Here is a 19,726-nt window from a genome sequence, read left to right as displayed (position 1 = left end):
CACCCAGCGCCAGCCGCCGAGCAGCACAAACGCACAACGTCAAGGTATCGACATGCATGATACCCACTACTAACAAAGCCTATCCTTGCACAACCTATCGCAGGCAGCAAGACAACCGCTACTGCTCTTGCCGCCCGACCTAACTTTCGCAGAGGTTTTTTCCCCTTGGCTCTTGCCTTGGCACTTTTTTTCCTCTGCCCTTCAAACCGCTACCCTTCGTCAGATTTCGACCAATCTATCTCCAGATGAGCGCGTATTAATGGTTAATCCTAACCAGACGTACGCAAACATCGCAGTACCCACATCCCGCGACACCTCACTTTAGTGAATACTAACCCTTATGCAGAGATGGCAGTAGACCTTTTTGTGTTGGCCATCATGCCGGTGTGGGCGTGGAGGGGCTCCACCTCTTGTGAAAAAAAAAAAAATATTCGATACCTCATCCAGAAACGCACCCTCTCGAAACCTGGACAGCAAAATACACCGCGATGCAGAGCGCTTCTCTTGCAGAGTCCGCCACTTGAGTTTGCTAAACATCTCCGTAACGCTATCACGCTTACCAAATAACCCTGTGACGAAACGCGCCGCTCTTCTTTGGGTCATCTCTATCTCCTCTGTCAACCCGATCTGGTACGGATCCCACACTGATGAGCAATATTCAAGTATAGGTCGAACGAGTGTTTTGTAACCCACCTCCTTTGTTGATGGACTACATTTTCTGAGAACTCTCCCAATGAATCTCAACCTGGTACCCGCCTTAAAAATGGTTCAAATGGCTCTGAGCACTATGGGACTTAACTACTGAGGTCATCAGTCCCTTAGAACTTAGAACTACTTAAACCTAACTAACCTAAGGACATCACACACATCCATGCCCGAGGCAGGATTCGAACCTGCGACCGTAGCGGTCACGCGGTTCCAAACTGACGCGCTTAGAACCGCACGGCCACACCGGCCGGCGGACCCGCCTTGCCAACAATTAATTTTATATGATCATTCCACTTCAAATGGTTCCGCACGCATACTCCCAGATATTTTACAGAAGTAACTGCTACCAGTGTTTGTTCCGCTGTCATATAATCATACAATAAAGGATCCTTCTTTCTATGTATTCGCAATACATTACATTTGTCTATGTTAAGGGTCAGTTGCCACTCCCTGCACTAAGTGCCTATCCGCTGCAGATCTTCCTGCATTTCGCTACAATTTTCTAATGTTGCAACTTCTCTGTATACTACAGCATCATCCACGAAAAGCCGCATGGGACTTCCGACACTATCTACTAGGTCATTTATACATATTGTGAAAAGCAATGGTCCCATAACACTCCCCTGCGGCACGCCAGAGGTTACTTTAACGTCTGTAGACGTCTCTCCATTGATAACAACATGCTGTGTTCTGTATGCGTTGTAAACCTTCGATGCGGTGCCTCTTGTACACAAAACACTTCGACTCCTTTGTTTGCGGAAGCATCCGCTATACCAGCAGCAACAAAAAAAAAATGGTTCAAATGGCTCTGAGCACTATGGGACTCAACTGCTGAGGTCATTAGTCCCCTAGAACTTAGAACTAGTTAAACCTAACCTAAGGACATCACAAACATCCATGCCCGAGGCAGGATTCGAACCTGCGACCGTAGCGGTCTTGCGGTTCCAGACTGCAGCGCCTTTAACCGCACGGCCACTTCGGCCGGCTCAGCAGCAACAATTTCCCATATTCAAAATCACTTACCTCCCATCTAATGAACTAACGACGAAACAGAGCACTATTTCGACAACAACTGACACCCAGCGCATAGAGGACATTGTGCAGATGCCTTTCCTGATCGGATAGACCAGCGCCATTCGAAGTGGAATGATCATATAAAATTAATTGTTGGTAAGGCGGGTGCCAGGTTGAGATTCATTGGTAGAGTCCTTAGAAAATGTAGTCCATCAACAAAGGAGGTGGCTTACAAAACACTCGTTCGACCTATACTTGAATATTGCTCATCAGTGATAGCGTTACGGAGATGTTTAACAAACTCAAGTGGCAGACTCTGCAAGAGAGGCGCTCTGCATCGCGGTGTAGCTTGCTCGCCAGGTTTCGAGAGGGTGCGTTTCTGGATGAGGTATCGAATATATTGCTTCCCCCTACTTATACCTCCCGAGGAGATCACGAATGTAAAATTAGAGAGATTCGAGCGCGCACGGAGGCTTTCAGACAGTCGTTCTGCCCGCGAACCATACGCGACTGGAACAGGAAAGGGAGGTAATGACAGTGGCACGTAAAGTGGCCTCCGCCACACACCGTTGGGTGGCTTCCGGAGTATAAATGTAGATGTAGATGTAGAATACCCGCTAAGTCATAGCGCAGATGAAAGCATGTGTTGCGTGATCGTGACAGACGGTTATTAAAGAGCTTTGCGATGAAAAATAAGGGGACGAAAGCTGCAGAGCCGAATGTCGCACTCGCAAATCCTGTCTGCACTGAAACAGTACGAAGGGAGCTTCATAAGCAGTGATCTGCAAGGTGAACTTGAATTCTGGGTAAACCTCCGCTGCAGGAAAAAGTGGTTCCGAAGACTTAAAAATCTCGGCTATGGAGCAACGGAAGGAAGTTATTTGGTCTGAGAGTCTTGTTTCACACTGTTTCCGCCTTCTGAGCGAGTTTACGTCCCAGGAGTGAAACTTGGCGGCGGTTCGGTGATGATTTGGGAAACCAGAACGTGGTGTTTCATGGGCGCCATGGTTACTCAGGAAGGTCGCTTTACTGCCAAGGTTAGTGAGACCATTCTGGTTTATCAGGTCCATTCCATGGTAAAATGTTTGTACCCAAGTGATGCTGTGTTCCAAGACGACACGGTCCTTGTTCATACAGCTTGTATCGCCCAAGATTGGTTGGCGCAACGGCACTAATCGCCAGAGTTACCAGATTTTAATATTATTGAGCCTTGATGGATTACGGCTACTCACTTTCATAATTGTTACCTTAACTTGCCACAGTTTTGCGGGAACAATGGTACGATTTCCTTGTAAACCATACACGACGTTTTTTTATCCGTTCCAAGACGATTTGGAGCTGTTTTGAAAGCCAACTGTCTTCATACGCCGTACTAGACATGGTATTCTGATGTGATTTTGTAGTTTCCATTTTTTTGTCCCCCCTGTGCATCATGTCAGTCACTGAGCTTTACAACTGAGGGAAATAAACAGTTTTCCACCGATGAGGAAGCAGAGGTCCCAGGATGCAACGAGGTGTTAATATGTAAAATGTAGTATTTCGCGATATATGTGTAGCGGGTTGTGATAATCCTAGGTTAGTTCACAAGTTTTAGAGGACATTTGACATTACGTCATAGCTTGCTCTTGAAGTTTTAAGTACACCACCACGCATTCTCTCACACCAGATCTAAGCTGGCGCTCACGACAAAATATCACTATAGTATTGCCTCGGTTCCATACAGAATCTATCACCTGATCCTTTTTTTTTTTAAGGAAATTTCCACCAATTGACTGTTAATGTTCATTTATTTCACACAATCATGATTTCGGATGTATAGTAATGTATGTTGAGATGTTAAAATATGTTTGATCTGTCTATTCTAACATTTCAAACAGCGCTTCAGGATGGCTAAAAAGCCGACATCATGACTGGGTAAAATAAATCAACACTTAACAGTCTAAATGGCAACGGCCTTGCCGCAGTGGATTCACCAGTTCCCGTAGGATCACCGAAGTTGAGCGCTGTCGGGCGTGGTTGGCACTTGGATGGGTGACCATCCGGGCCGCCATGCACTGTTGCCATTTTTCGGGGTGCACTCAGCCTCGTGATGGCAATTGAGGAGCTACTCGACCGAATAGTAGGGGCTCCGGTCAAAGAAAACCGTCATAACGACCTGGAGAGCGGTGTGCTGACCCCACGTCCCTCCTATCTGCAACCTCATCTGATGATGACACGGCGGTCGGATGGTCCCGATGGGCCACTTGTGGCCTGACGACGGAATGCTATACAACAGTGCCAATGCAAAAATTCCTTTCACAAAATTCTATATGACTGTGGTCCCCACGAAGGAAAGATCATATCATTTCACTGTTGCTATGGTTCTCATAGATTAGTAATGGCGGACAACTCAGTAGTTACAAACACAGGTAAGAGCTTATAATGTAATTAGATACGCCGGAGGTGCGAAACGACAGCTTCCTGCGTAAATTATGCAGGGATTTGCATTTCAAGAAGGAAAAAAATTTGCTGTCTTTGATTAGCTATGTAAAATAAGCTTTCGCATACACGTGGGGTTGTTCTGCACTCACGTTATAATTACTTGTTGGAAGAATCTCAGTTTCTTATTTGTGAACAGAGGGAGATAAGATCTGAAGGTAGGTGAAAGAGATAAGAAGGACGGAACTGGAACAGAAGAGTTACCATGTGCTATAGGTCTAGCGATAGTGACTAATTTCACTCAGACATCGCGTGCTAAGCCAAATTTCAGTCCTAATTTTGTTTCTAACAGAGAGTGCGCAGCTTCCCCTTCGCGCGGTTGCCTGGCGTGACCCTGCAGAATAGCGCTAATTATAATGAAGCGGCGCACCCAGCAGGTGGGTCGCAATATCACTTCACCAAAGCGGAGACCGTGCCACGCCCACGTCGCTGTTTTGCGCCTGCAAAAAGAAGGTCGCATTCCTTTCCGTCTTTAGATTTAAATTTCCCTGGTTTACTCACGCCATGTTTTCGATATTGTGTTAGTACTCTGGCACACAAAAGCATTTAAATATACTCTTGACAATCACACTGCGTATTAATATTGCACAGTAATACTCTTGAAGATATGTCTAATATGTTGAAGATATTTTTCGGTAACAAGTTTGTTTGTGTGGCCATCCTCCGCAGCAAACACAGAAATACTTATTTTGTAGATAAAACCGTCTTTTCTTGCTGCAACTTTATTTGTTTTACCCAGACGCGTTTCGTCTTTTTCTTGCTCTAAGGCATCATCAGTGGGATCTATAACGACACAGTTTTGTTATTTTTAGACTATCAAATAGTTCACGTCGCGATATTTTATGTAAATAGGTAATTAATTACTGTTTGCTGAGATCTGCGTTTCCTCTCATCTGGTCTGGAGGTCGCATTACCACTTTATTACCGACACATGAGCACGATTTTGTATTCGGAACTTTTTCACCCCGTTCACCGTGTTTCTTCCCCTTTTTTGTGGTTACTATTGTTCTTTTGCCACTCAATATAGCTATTTCTTCTCTTAACACCGTAAATATTGTAACTTCATTACGTATTTCCTCCTCTTTGGTTTGTTTACCTACACGTTGCCAACCTAACAAACAATATGTTCAAAGCCAACTTCTACTCCTAATGTTTATATTGTGTGTGTGTGTGTGTGTGTGTGTGTGTGTGTGTGTGTGTGTGTGTGTATGGAGGGACGGTGACAGTGTCACAGCAGACCTCAAACAGGAATCCAGCAGTAAGGTAATATCTAAATGCTACCTGCAGTCTACGTGCCATTGTTGTCGATAGTGTGATAACCTGAGCCATGTGTATCAACTTTGTCGCCATGTGAAGGATAATATACTGGACACGCTGTAGGAGCTCCACGTGTCAAAGTATGTTCTGGCGAACTTCTGTGCGTATAACCTGCAGTAGACGTCTATACTTCTTGGTGGCTGTGCAACGCATGTCTCGTGTAAATGTAATGACCAAAAATCTGATCACATCAAACTGCGGAAGCGGTACCACACAGCCCTCCTGGAGGTCCCTTTATTTATGTATCGCCTCCGACTTGACTATATTCAAGTGGCTCACTGCCACCAATCCATATCGCCTGATCCATTCAAGCACAGAGTGCACCTATCACTTGGTCGGAACAGCAGTAAAAGGTCATGAATGTATGCTTTGTAGTAGAAGTAGTGGCCCGTAAAAGCAATCCCCGAAAGTGTGCCTTTCAGACTTACTGTGAGCATGGTCCATGGAAGTCGGCAAGACTCACCACAACCAGGAGAACCTCCGAAGATGTCCAACGTAGCCTTGAACGAAACGTCACGGATTGAAGAGTTCCATGGACCACAGCATACAACTCATAAAAATTACTGAGAGCAGTTCCAGTGCGATCGCATAAAACAATCCTGGAGAATGGACATCCTAGATGAACTGAATGCCGGACTGGCAGGGTACGAACCGTACTTCCAATTACCACTACATGGGACGATGCTCCGCGAGAGAGGCACAAAATTACGTCGAGTAAATCAGATGGAGAGCCAACGCGGGCTAGAACTGACGTAAGACGTTACGGTGCATTTGTCGAAAGCGTGGTCAAAGTCAGTTGATATCACAGCAGGTCAAACGCGACAGGATGTGTGAGAGTTATCAAATCCCAGCATTCGCCAGTGACCGTCTGCATGTTGGTTTCTCCTCCTGTCGTCGTTTGTTCTCCTTAAGTAATTAGTGGTAGCCAGGAGCCGGACAAACATCTTTTAGTTCGAATTTAACATTGTAATAGGGCGGTGGTCCTCGATCGACCGAACTCTTGAAGGCTTGTGTATCGGGATGAGTGGTCCATGGACGAAGGTAAGAGGCACGTCAAAATCGGGGGGACATTGCTCTTGATACATGTTGATGCAATGTGGCATCAGCATGGTTTGGAAAGTCCGATATCATTCGAGTGACAGTCCGTCTGGACTGGGCAACCTGTTAAGTGCACCCTTACCTAGCGCCTCCTCAGTGTAGTCCTGCATAATCTCTGCTAAAAGCGACGATGCTGCTGTGACATCGAGGGTGCGCGGCACGTGTTGCAAAACGTCGCTGTCGTCCCACTACTCTATATTCTCCCCCTGGCACAAACGTCGATAATGGTCTGCGAAGGCTTCCACAATGGTTGCCTGGGTGGTTAAAGATCGATCACCCGGCAAAGTGAGGTCCGTGATGTCGTCAGCGTCGATGGCTATCGAGCACGGTGAGGTGCATAGATGGGAATTCGCCGCTCCCTCGGTCTTGACGTCGCGAGCGCAAGACGACCCCCTCCAATTTCCGCCGTGTAAGAGACAATATGTACGAGGGTCAATCAAATGAAAACCATAAATTTGTAATAAAAAATCGAAATTCCGCCCCGTTATCCTGTGTGTTGGTAAGCGTGCTACAAACAGTGTGCAGAATGGCCTGTAGGTGGCAGCACAGTACTGATGCACACCTACCGTCGCAGTACCAGTAAAAAGAATGCCACTCCACTTGCGACTTGCACCGGGGAAGAACAGCATTCTGTTATTCGGTTTTTGCGTAGTGAAGGTGTGAAAGCTATTGAAATTTATCGACGAATGAAGGTTCAGTGCGGCGATGCATGTTTGTCACAGCAGCAATTCTACGAATGGAGTAGGAAGTTTGCAAATGGTGTAACTTCAGTGGCAGATGCTCCTCCTCCAGGTCAGGCACAACGAGTTTTGACTCCACAGAACACTGCAGCAGTTGAAGCCATAGTGAAGGAAAACCGCCGAGTGACACTGAATGACATTTCAGCATGTTTACAGATAAGTTATGGGTCAGCACACCACATTGTCCATGATGTGCTCCAGTTTCACAAAGTGTCTGCAAGATAGGTGCCACGGCAGCTGACTCCTGAAATGAGAGAACGAAGTGTTGATGGCTCTGAGCACTATCCCAAGGACATCACACACATCCATGCCCGAGGCAGGATTCGAACCTGCGGCCGTAGCGGTCGCGCGGTTCCAGACTGAAGCGCCTAGAACCGCTCGGCCACACGGCCGAAGTGTTGATGCTTGTGAAGAACTTCTTTGGCGCTTTGAACGAGAAGGTGATGGCTTCCCTGCAAGAATCGTTACTGGGGACGAAATCTGGGTTCACGTCCACCAACCGGAAACGAAGAGAGCGAGCAAGGAATGGCGCCATTCCTCATCACCAAAACCAAAGAAGTTTTGAACAGAACCATCAGCAGGGAAGGTTATGCTGACTCTCTTTTGGGACGAAAAAGGCGTCATTTCGGAGCATTACATGTCTAGAGAGACCACTGACACCAGTGCATCATACACAGATCTCCTAAAAAATCATCTGCGGCCTGCAATCAAATCAAAGGTGGATTGCTGTCAGCAGGTGTCCTTTTGCAACATGACAATGCAAGGCCCCACACTGCCCGTACAACAGCTGCAACAATCACAGACCTGCATTTTGAGTGTCTTCCTCATCCACCATACTCACCAGACCTTGCCCCAAGTGATTTCCATATGTTTGGACACTCAAAGACGCAATGGGAGGAAAGAAGTTCCGTTCTGATGAAGAGGTACGCCATGCGGTGCATGAGTGGTTGCGCGGACTACCAAAAGAATTTTTTTTCTAAAGGAATTTATGCACTTTGTAAGCGCTGGGGAACTTGCATTGAGCGTGGGGGAGATTATGTTGAAAAGTGATACAGCTTTGTACCACTTCTGCGCAATAAATAATATTTAAAAAAATATTTAAGGTTTTCATTTGACTCACCCTCGTACGCTTCAATTCGGCAGCTAGCAATGTCTATTTCATGACGGCGGATGGGGTGCGAGTTCGCGAAACATCATACTGAAGTTCAAAGTGCTACGATGCCATGCAGCGATGTCCTCTCCATATTGTATTAGCATCATATGGAACGCTGGTTTTGCGCAGTCCATTCACAATGTCAACGTCTAAGGGTATCGTGGAAGGCGTGTTTCGCAGTCCGCGAACCCAGTGGTGGTAATCTGGCGGCATTCCGTGTTCTGGAGGTGTGTTACATTCATCTTCCACATACCCCCGCTCCACTGTACTCATTGTTGCTGGAGGGTGACTGTGTATATGAAGGCACTATACCCTGAAAACCCAAGAGACCACCGTTCGGCGTCCAACACTCCCGGCGAAAGATCAAAACAACTGGTCGAATGACTAGTAACGTATTTATTTATGTCTGGGGTGGTCACCTTGCACTTTCTCCCAAGTACCGATGAGATGCACCAGTATCAGAAGTTCTCGACAGGTCAAAAAAATGTGGGACCTGGTCTTTGGGGTGGAGCACACAATTAAAATTACCGATGAAGATACACTGATCGTAGCGAGTTCCTTCCTCTGAAAATAATTGTGACCTCTTGGGGCGTTTTTCAGTTCCTGATGGATCGTACAAGTTAATCATACGTGTATACAGTGGCGTGCTCGCAAGCCTCTGGCCGAGGGGAGGTAAGTCATATTTTCAATGGCAATACCGTCAGACGCTAGTTTCAATACGGTCACCAGATGTCGCATATGTAGCATAACTATAGAAGTCGGGGAGGGACGCGAGACACACTTCTTGCGATAAAGCAAAGCCAATATTCGACACACGAAGCATCTCTTGCAACATAGCAACATAGGGATCTTCATTGTTGTCCCATTCGTACTGAGGTTAATTGTGGCGATAAGATAAGCTTGTCATCGAACGGCGGGTGACAAGTTATTCAGTAGGTCCGAAATGTCTATCGTGTGTTAACCTGCATCACCACCTCTGGTCATCCCCAGCATATAGCACTATTATTCATATAAATTTATAAAAAAATTTTACATTTAAAGTTTCTCGTAATATAATTGTGATATGCAAAGCATATTTGGAAAATGTGATATATGTGATGTTAGAGTGTGCTTTGCTGATATATATTTGTAACTTTTGTAAAGAACTATGTGAAGTGTATCATTCACTAAATAGTATTTTGTCATGGGTTAATTAAATGAAAATTTTCGTGTACGTAATTTTACATATTTGTGCAAGTTGTAATTTATATGTAACGGTACACGTTTGGGGGCAAAGTGTAGGATATGTTTTATGTAAAAGATGAAGTGTTTTGTACTGCGCAGAGCCGGCCGGAGTGGTCACGCGGTTCTAGGCGCTACAGTCCGGAACCGCGCGACCGCTACGGTCGCAGGTTCGAATCCTGCCTCGGGCATGGATGTGTGTGATGTCCTTAGGTTAGTTAGGTTTAAGTAGTTCTAAGTTCTAGGGGACTTATGACCTCAGCAGTTGAGTCCCACAGTGCTCAGAGCCATTTTTTGTACTGCGCAGAAGTTGCTGTGGGAAGAGTAAAAGGTGGCTTGCGTTTTTGGGGAACTACTTATAGAGCGAGTGGGACCTGGAAGAGACAGTCTGTAGGCAGCAGTGAAAGAGCCAACAGTCAGAAGGACCATGCGATGTCTTGACTGAAAATTGTTGCTCAATAGCCTCAGATGACGACTGATGAATTATTATGGCTTTGGTACAATTTGTTAGACTGTGGTATGGATGTTAAAACGACGCCAAGAAGAATTAATTAGTTATTACTAGAATTGTAGAAGCGTGAACCATCAATTCAAAGTAAACATTTTTTTAATAATTATTGTGTTAAAACATAAAATTTGTTTCACTCTGTTATTTTATTCCTAATCATTCACGTATGTAGGCTCCCTTCCAGGTGTTTCATTATTACAAGTAAACCAGTTATAAAAACGTATGAAGTATCTGAATGCTGTATCTGAAATATTTGTATTCAGTATCTACAAGCAGTGGATTAAGTTTTAAAGTGCAAGTATGAGTACTGTATGATTTACGTAATAGAAATGCTGAAGTGAAACTTTGTGTAAGTATTGAAATAGTTGTTTTCAGACAATTTTAAAGGTTTTAAACATTCTTACTCTCCTTGTGGTAAAAAGTGAAGTGAAAGAGAGTAAATAAGTTTTGCTAAAAAAGACGAATTTGTCATGGATAAATACTGAGGTTTTGCTAATTAAGATTTGAGCAAAGTTAAATTCCCTCAGTCATAAATGGAATACAGTAAAGTACAGAGAGTTATAAAAAAATTGCTAATGTGGCTCAGTAACACTGAGTAGTGTTCCATAAAAATGCTGAATGTCAATGCAGAATGACCACACCCTACATTTGGCTTTTGACAGATCATTTGTTAAGGGAGCGGTATAAACAAAGTGTCTTAATAAATTTAAATGTGTGTATTATGCTAATAGGATACTTAAGTATTTAATTTTTTTGGTTATACAAACTGCCAACCTAGAGACCCCTCCTTGCAAAATTTTTTTAGTACGTAGTCATGATTGAAAATTCGTAGCATTTCTAGTTCAAAACTATGTATGTATGTGGGCGTAATAGCTAAAATATTCCTGTGCCTTTATCAGAACCATATCCTGAAAAGTTATATTTATTTGTGAAGTTATGTTAGAGAACAGCAGGAAAGTAGGCAAAATTTAGTTGTCCTGCTTTTCTGAAACTTAACCATTTCTTTACCTGGGTAGGCTACCGACTGTAAATCCATTAGAAAAACCACTTAATGAACTTGGAGCAGAAACGTCATGGATTCAGTATTATTCTAGTTTTATTGCGTTTCTTTCCAACAGTTAGGAAACTCTTAGGAAAAGAACTAATAGTCTCATTTCCACGTCCATTAGTCATACATAATGGTCACATCCTGTAAAAGGGGTAACTTAATACAACAGTTGTGGAAAGTAGGTACAATTATGACGTGTGTACTAAATGCGCAATTCCCGGGTAATAATGTTATACGTGGTTCTTCCCCTGACAGAACTATTTGTTCTGTTGGGGTACAGTGCTACCTCAGCGGGACCCGTTCCTAAAGTTCCGGGCCCTGCCGGTGTAACTGATCGTCCTCCCTCCACGCCGCTGAACGCCGAGCGAGACCTCTTCCGTCATCTCCTCAGGACAAGGGATGGTTCCTCGCACATCGGCAAGTGGAAGGCAGCACCCGCCTCGTGTATCGAAGTCTGACCTCTCATCTGCTGGTACCTACGAAACTTCCTCAGTCCCATTCTGCGTTTCCACACTGCTGCCAGCGGCGGTTGCCTCCGCTGGAGCACCGTCTTTGTGGGTGGAATCCTCGTCCTTTGGCGGCTGATCCACAAAATGTTCTCAAGTCGTGAGAACGGCACCGTAAGCCACGCGCAGAGGCAGCAGCTGCGACATCGGCATGATCTCCGCAGACGTTACTTGCGTAATCCGGCGCTGTAGGCGTTCGGATCATAGATGACCTCCTTCCCATATCCGGAGCAAGTTCTTAGTTGTTCACCGTAAATGACGATGGCAAAGCAGCCGCCGATACTGAGGTATGAGCCGACATGTCTTAAGTTCAATTCTGACATGTCGGATTCCGTTCAAATGGCTCTAAGCACGACTTAACATCGGAGGTCATCAGTCTCCTTGACTTAAACTACGTAAACCTGACTAACCTAAGGACATCACACACATCCATGCCAGAGGCAGGATTCGAACCTGCGACCATAGCAGCAGCGCGGTTCCGGACTGAAGCGCCTAGAACCGCTCGCCCACAGAGACCGGCATTCCCTTCAGACAGGGTATTTCCGGAACTGCGTCCATCTTTCCACGACATGGCTATGTGCCATGATGTAAGGTCGAAGAGCCGACTCGACTTCAAAATGGTTCAAATGGCTCTGAGCACTATGCGACTTAACTTCTGAGGTCATCAGTCGCCTAGAACTTAGAAATAATTAAACCTAACTAACCTAAGGACATCACACACATCCATGCCCGAGGCAGGATTCGAACCTGCGACCGTAGCGGTCGCTCGGCTCCAGACTGTAACGCCTAGAACCGCACGGCCACTCCGGCCGGCGACTCGACTTCTTCTGCTGGGAGTTCAAATAGAAGTTTAAATATCCTGATCGTGCGGAATACCAAACAAGCATGATCTACGTCCACAGTACCCACTTTGCAATCAGCGTCGCAGAAGCGGAGGCGCTGTTTCTTTTCCCGAAGATCCGTTCGCATCTTGCTTCGTTGTTGATTTCTTTTTGGAACGTAAGTTTGAGCGTCGATTTTTTGTATTGGTCCACCATGCTGATCTGTATGCGAAAACCAGCGCGCACGAAACGGCCAAGTACTGAGTAAACAAACAAGAGCGCTCATTCTGCGGCGAGGACACAAACAACACGTCCGCACTGCTGCCGTGCCAAACGAAAACCGCTCACTTCAGCTATTTGGACACATTTTCAGGAGCAGCCCAACTATCCATGTCCTGGTGTGTACTGTCCCTGGCGACGAGACACTGTTATATCTCGTCATTGCCTTCCGATGGCATGAAATACTGCAGTGCACTGTGGTACAGTATTCGCCAAGAAATATGGATGACTGTAGCAACCGTAAGTACGGTGTTCGTTGTGAATGCCATTGGTTGTGGTGAGATATCAGAATAATGAGGAGGTTCACAGATGAGGTGTTATTAAAGATATCCGTGAAAATTCCCGTAAGAAACACATCTCAGTTTTGACTGTCACTCTGAAAGTAGTCCCCTCCCACTTATATACAATCCTTCCAGCGATTTTGTCATTATTGCAAACGATGCTGAAAGTGTAATGGCTGAGTCGTATTCAGGCTCAGCTGCAATTATGCTTCAATCTCTGCTAGTAAATCAAAAACGGAGCTCTTTCAACTTCAATTTCATTTTGGAAAAGGAATAAATCGTAGGGGTCTAGATCAAGCACCGTGCGGTTCTAGGCGCTGCAGTCTGGAACCGAGCGACCGCTACGGTCGCAGGTTCGAATCCTGCCTCGGGCATGGATATGTGTGATGTCCTTAGGTTAGTTAGGTTCAATTAGTTCTAAGTTCTAGGCGACTGATGACCTCAGAAGTTAAGTCGCATAGTGCACAGAGTCATTTGAACCATTTTCTAGATCAAGCGAGTAGTTTGGTTTGGGGACAAGTGTCATGTTGTTTTCTAAGGAATTCCTTCACAAAGAGCAGAGTGTGTAAGTACACTGCCATGATGCAGCAACTGAAGTCTTTGCTCTCAATCTCTCAGACAGTCTGTATCCAAAATCTTTCCTCAATCTTCGAAACATGACAGTAGAACTTCCTTGTGACTAACAACTTGGAATAAATTTCTTATGGATAATTTGAAGGATACAAAAAAATTTATTTGCATTGACTTTGGGAAATGGCGGTGGTATTTCGTATCACTGGAAATGACATTTCAGAGTTGAAAGTTTGATGATTACGACAATGAGCAAGGTAAGGAAGCAGGTGGAAATCTGCGAAGACTGAAGTAAATTTTTAGTAAAGTGAGATTGGTGGCAACCGCATCGTGATCGGAGCTTAAAATCACGAGGTATTTGAACTTTTGATTCAGTGTAGTAATCAGAATTCACGTTGGCTGGCAGCGGCCATGAGAAGCCACCGTCGTGCAGTAGGGAGAAGGTGAGCACAAATAAAGTGACTCAACATGGCGGTAGTTCAGAGTGCTGGCGGCGGGAAGATAGGAGGGCTGACGTAGGAACGGGAAGTTAGTTCACGTATCATTCTGAGAGCGTCTTCACTGGAGCAATAGAGTTGACCCGTTATGGAAATGATTAATATTCCTGAAGTGGACTGTCTGATAACAGTGCACCCTAAAAATATTAGCAGTGGGGATGAGAGAAGGCGCTCGGTGTTGGAAGAGGTCAGACGTGAGTCGAGCGGCAGTTCCACCTCCATGACATCATCAAACTTGCTTTGAGCTCGCATCGAGTTAACAATACCCGATCAGATACAGTCAGAGGCATTGAACTGATTGGTGATGATGAAGGGTAATTCGATTGTGAAGGTAAGAACACTTTTCAAATGGTTCAAATGGCTCTGAGCACTATGGGGCTTAACATCTGAGGTCATCAGTCCCCTAGGACTTAGAACTACTTAAACCTAACTAACCTAAGGACATCACACACATCCATGCTGCAGGCAGGATTCGAACCTGCGATCGTAGAAGTCGCGCGGTTCCGGACTGAAGCATCTAGAACCGCTCGGCCACAGCGGCCGCCTAGTACACTTTTAATTATGAGTATTTTAACGATACTTTTGTAACAAGCCATGCACATGATTAACGAGGTCTGGTTTCCGTGGTGTTAAGAAGCATCCTTGCTGTGCCATCCACTCGGTTTTACGCTAGACCGAGTTAACCGAGTTCTTTGCGTAAAGCGAAATCAACTGAGTAGGGACGACGAAACGGAGATAAACGTTCAACGCCGTTCCCTCTTTCACGTCTGCGCAGATTACGACTCAGTTCGCAGCTAGCCAGACGATGATAATATAATAGTCACAAGCGTGATGGGTACTACATAGGGCGAAATTTTTGGGCTTTCACCTTGAAATTTTGAATACAGGCTAGAGAAAAACCTCAAACATATTGTATATGTTTCGACGGCAGTCGGGTGATCGTAAAGTAGCTTAATTCCTGTTTACGAGCATAACTGGGTGCCACGCTACAAGCAACAATTTCGAGCCTTTTGACATGAAACTTTGAGGAGGGTGATACACCCGGAATATGCTGTAATGGTTTTTCGGTGATCTGACGATTTTAAGATAGCCAAATGCATCATCATGTACATAAATGGTTGCTGTGCTAAAGGCCGCAATTCTAAAATACAGTAATGAGACAACCGGCATTTGCTCTGAAGATTTTGACGATAATCGGATGACCTTGAGGTAGCCATTCTTGCTCGAGCAACATCGTTTCCCCTCATTCACTTTGTACTCAATTATCTCTGAGCTGCCATGATGCTAATGTTCTGTATAGATCCACTTGTAGTTAACGCTTACCAAAGACTTCACTGATGCTGATCGAACAAAATAACACGAATTATTTTCTCAACTAGGGGTGTCGACTTCTAGCGTCTCTTCCCCCTGAATATTAAACACACATTTGGCCCCATCATTTATTTCCTTCGGTGCTCCTCTGGTGTACAGGTTGACTAATAAAGGACGCAGACTGCATCGCTGTCTTAGGCAATTTTTTATACATTCTCACTGTTCCCTCTTCGTCTTCTACGCATTTATATTACTCGTCTTTTCCTACATTTTTAACTTTTTTCTCAGCATTTCACGCAACTTGCATCATTTCAGAACGTACAACGTTCCTCCTTGGTAAACAGATCCTACGAAACTGTCTTGGTTGCTTTTGAAGTCTTGCTTCCATTATCAAGTGTATCGTCATAACATCTTCCCTTCCCCTACTGATGAACTGATAGTCTTCCAACAGATCCTAAATTTTCTTTACATTATGGCCAGTAGCTCGTTGAGCTGTTCTGTATATTATTCATGCCAGCAACTTGCAGCTAGCTGTTAAGCTGATTATGCTCCAGTTCTCGGATTAACTCTCCTTACTATATTCCGTATTGTGTGAATGACGCTCTTTTTGGAGTCTAGTGGCATGTTTCCTTTCTCACAGATTTTGCACAGTAAGTTGAATAACAATTTAGGCACAACTTCTCCCAATTATTTTAGAAATTATACTTGAATGTTATCTATAGCTTCTACCTTGTTTCTTCTAAAGCTCTGTCAATCTCTGCGTATACACACTTTCCTCCACGTTCACAAATGGGATTCATCTCGAATCTAGTTTTTGACTCCTTGACTCTGTCCGATGATGTTCCCAATTGGGCACACGTGGCAAACGCTAGAACGTTTTATTTCATTTTTGAGCATAGCTTCTCTATTCTGACCATTGCCTTTTAGCAATGTAATTTTACGATCTATCACACTTCCCTTCAGATGAAGACACCCCTAGTAGGTTTCGAAACTTAGGTCAATGTACATACCAGTTATGTGCAACCGGTTGGCTATGTAATCCTATGCTGAAATTAGCATACGGTTACTCAGTAATAGCCATGTTTAAAACCGTATTATTTCCATGTATTCGCAAACACAGCTTTGAAATTATGAAACAGTCATACAAAGGAACAGGCATAATGTACAGCGTGGTGCACGAATAGTTGACACATTTTAACATTGAATAAAAATTGTTCCTCTAGTTACATTAAATTCGAATTTTGCTCCAACGTATTTTGTTCCATGGAAATGTCGGCAGAGGTACTGTTGCTGCAGTACCGCCAGTCTCTTTGTTTCTCAGTAATCGCTTCCCCATGACCGAGCGTGGACGCTTATCTGTCTAGCAGCGTGTTAAGGCAGTTCTCCTTTACACTGAACTGAAAAGTGTCAGAGCGACGCGAAGAAGATTAAGGGCAAAATTCTACAGGCGATGGGCTCCATCAAGGAACACAGTTCTTCGATTAACGAGAAAATATGAAGAAGAAGTTAGATTTTTGGAAAGGTAATGACCTCTGGCACCGGAATACATGGCAGCGCTACAGGTCGAAATTCAATCCATTCTAAACAACTCATCTGTGGGCCAGCAAAGCAAATGGGGATACCTCGTTGTTCTGTGCAAGCACTTCTACCAGTGAACAAACTAGAGTTCACTGGAGTATTCATTATGGGCACAAGGAAAAGATTGCTCCACAGACTAAATTTATTTCCACCTCAGTGGAACAGTAAACAAACAACAGGTTCGATTTTGGAATAGAGAAAACCACAAAATGTTCATCTTCATGAAAAAATTACACATCGGAAAAAGTCACTGTATGGGTAGTTCTATCCAGTCATAGCCTAACCGGACCAGTGTTTTTCAATGCAATTGTCAATGCTGACTAATACAAGACGAAGTTGGAAGATGACTTTTTGCCACAATTTCTTGCCACCACTCTTCCAATGAACGCAAGACTGCGCAATGCCTAATATGGACAATGCTGCACCAGATTTTCTACAGGAAGTATTCGGCAATCGTGTCACGTTCCATCTTTACCCGCAGCGCCAAGAGATGGAATTCTTTTGGCTTCCAAGTCTAGATTTAAAACCATAGTTCTTTTTGTGGAGTGGGGGGGGGGGCATTTGAAGGACAATCTGCTCCCTCTGAAAGCACAGAATATTATGGAAATATGTGCCCAGGTAATGCAACTGCGCAACGAGATATACGAAGATTACTGCTGCAAAGCTGCAAGGAATGTTTACATTCACCTTCGCGAAGCTGCAATGGAGCGCACATTGAACACGTGGTGAAATGAAATGCAATTCCATACTACCTGTGTGTAAAATTTGAAAACTTTAATTTCAGAAATAAAAGTGATGCGACAAAATTAAATGTGTGGGCTATTAGTGCACCACCCTGTACAGTATTTTTTTTTTTAAAAAAAAAGAAAAATCATCCTGGAAAGTTTCTGTACGCTGGGCGCAGCTACTTCGCGTGTCTACGGTGTCTATAACGAGATTTTGTAAACGTCTCTATGGCAACGCCTTTTCGTAGCTCTATAGACGACGATTGTTTTTGCCTCCAGTCGTTTGCGCTTCAAGCTGTCAAAAGCGCTGGCAAGTGTCAGAGATTTCCTTAAGTTGAATCGACTGTAACAATGTCTTGGTAGTAAATAATAAATATATTAAAAGCACTCACTCACTGACTACTCTCTCGGTTCTCTGTAGAATTTTTTACACATTATGAACAGAAACATGTACAACACTGATGTAATATTCTACAATATTTATTATTTATTACGCAAAACGATTTTCGGCTGTTACGTCATCATCAAGTACAAAGACTGTAAAATCTTTGATCCAACAAAATATCACTACACGGCATATTTATCTTTGTACCAGATGATGGCGTTACAGGTGAAAACTGGTTTGTGAAATAGATAATAAATCTTATAGAGTAAGACACCAGCGTTGTGTGTCATTTCACTCATCAAATACATGAAAACTTGACGCACGATGCGGCATTTTTCACGTTTTTCAGTGTTTACGACGTATTTCTTGAACTGTGTGTCGTACAAGGATATAATTTTGTAGGTACACTCAGCAGCGTATGTAAATACAACACTCCTGGCCATTAAAACTGCTACACCACGAAGATGACGTGCTACAGACGCGAAATTTACCCGACAGGAAGATGCTGTGATATGCAAATGATTAGCTTTTCAGAGCATTCACAAAAGGTTGGGGCCAGTGGCGACACCTGCAACGTGCTGACATGAGGAAAGTTTCCAACCGATTACTCATACACAAACAGCAGTTGACCGGCGTTGCCTGGTGAAACGTTGTTGTGATTCCTCGTGTAAGGAGGAGAAATGCGTATCATCACGTTTCCGACTTTGATAAAGGTCAGATTGTAGCCTATCGCGATTGCGGTTTATCGTATCGTGACATTGCTGCTCGCGTTGGTTGAGATCCAATGACTGATAGCAGAATATGGAATCGGTTGGTTCAGAAGGGTAATACGGAACGCCGTGCTGGATCCCAACGGCTTCGTATCACTAGCAGTCCAGATGACAGGCATCTTATCCGCATGGCTGTACTCAACGACGAACCTGGGTGCACGAATCGCAGAACGTCATTTTTTTCGGATGAATCCAGGTTCTGTTTACAGCATCATGATGGTCGCAACCGTGTTTGGCGACATCGCGGTGAACGCACATTCGAAGCGTGTATTCGTCATCGCCATACTGGCTTATCACCCGGCGTGATGGTATGGGGTGCCATTGGTTACACGTCTCTGTCACCTCTTGTTCGCATTGACGGCACTTTGAACACTGGACGTTATATTTCACATGTGTTACGACCCGTGGCTCTACCCTTCATTCGATCCCTGCGAAACCCTACACTTCAGCAGGATGATGCACGATCGCATGTTGCAGATCCTGTACGGGCCTTTCTGGATACATAAAATGTTCGTCTGCTGCCCTGGCCAGCACGTTCTCCAGATCTCTCACCAATTGAAAACGTCTAGTCAATGGTGGCCGAGCAACTGGGATCGTCACAATACGCCAGTCACTACTCTTGATGAACTGTGGTATCGTGTTGAAGCTGCATGGGTAGCTGTACCTGTACACGCCATCGAAGCTCTGTTTGACTCAATGCCCAGGCGTATCAAGGCCG

The 19,726-nt window shown here is 44.5% G+C and overlaps 1 protein-coding gene across 1 annotated transcript in view; it reads right to left on the bottom strand.

Annotated features, from left to right (window-relative positions):
- The window catches only part of LOC126415550 (tyrosine kinase receptor Cad96Ca), a 512,455-nt gene that overhangs the window by 11,320 nt on the left and 481,409 nt on the right, over positions 1 to 19,726 (bottom strand). The window lies entirely within an intron of this gene.

The sequence above is a fragment of the Schistocerca serialis genome, chromosome 1 (genome assembly GCF_023864345.2).
Source record: "Schistocerca serialis cubense isolate TAMUIC-IGC-003099 chromosome 1, iqSchSeri2.2, whole genome shotgun sequence".
Classification (NCBI taxonomy): Eukaryota; Metazoa; Arthropoda; class Insecta; order Orthoptera; family Acrididae; genus Schistocerca; species Schistocerca serialis.
This window is presented reverse-complemented; position numbering and strand designations above follow the sequence as displayed.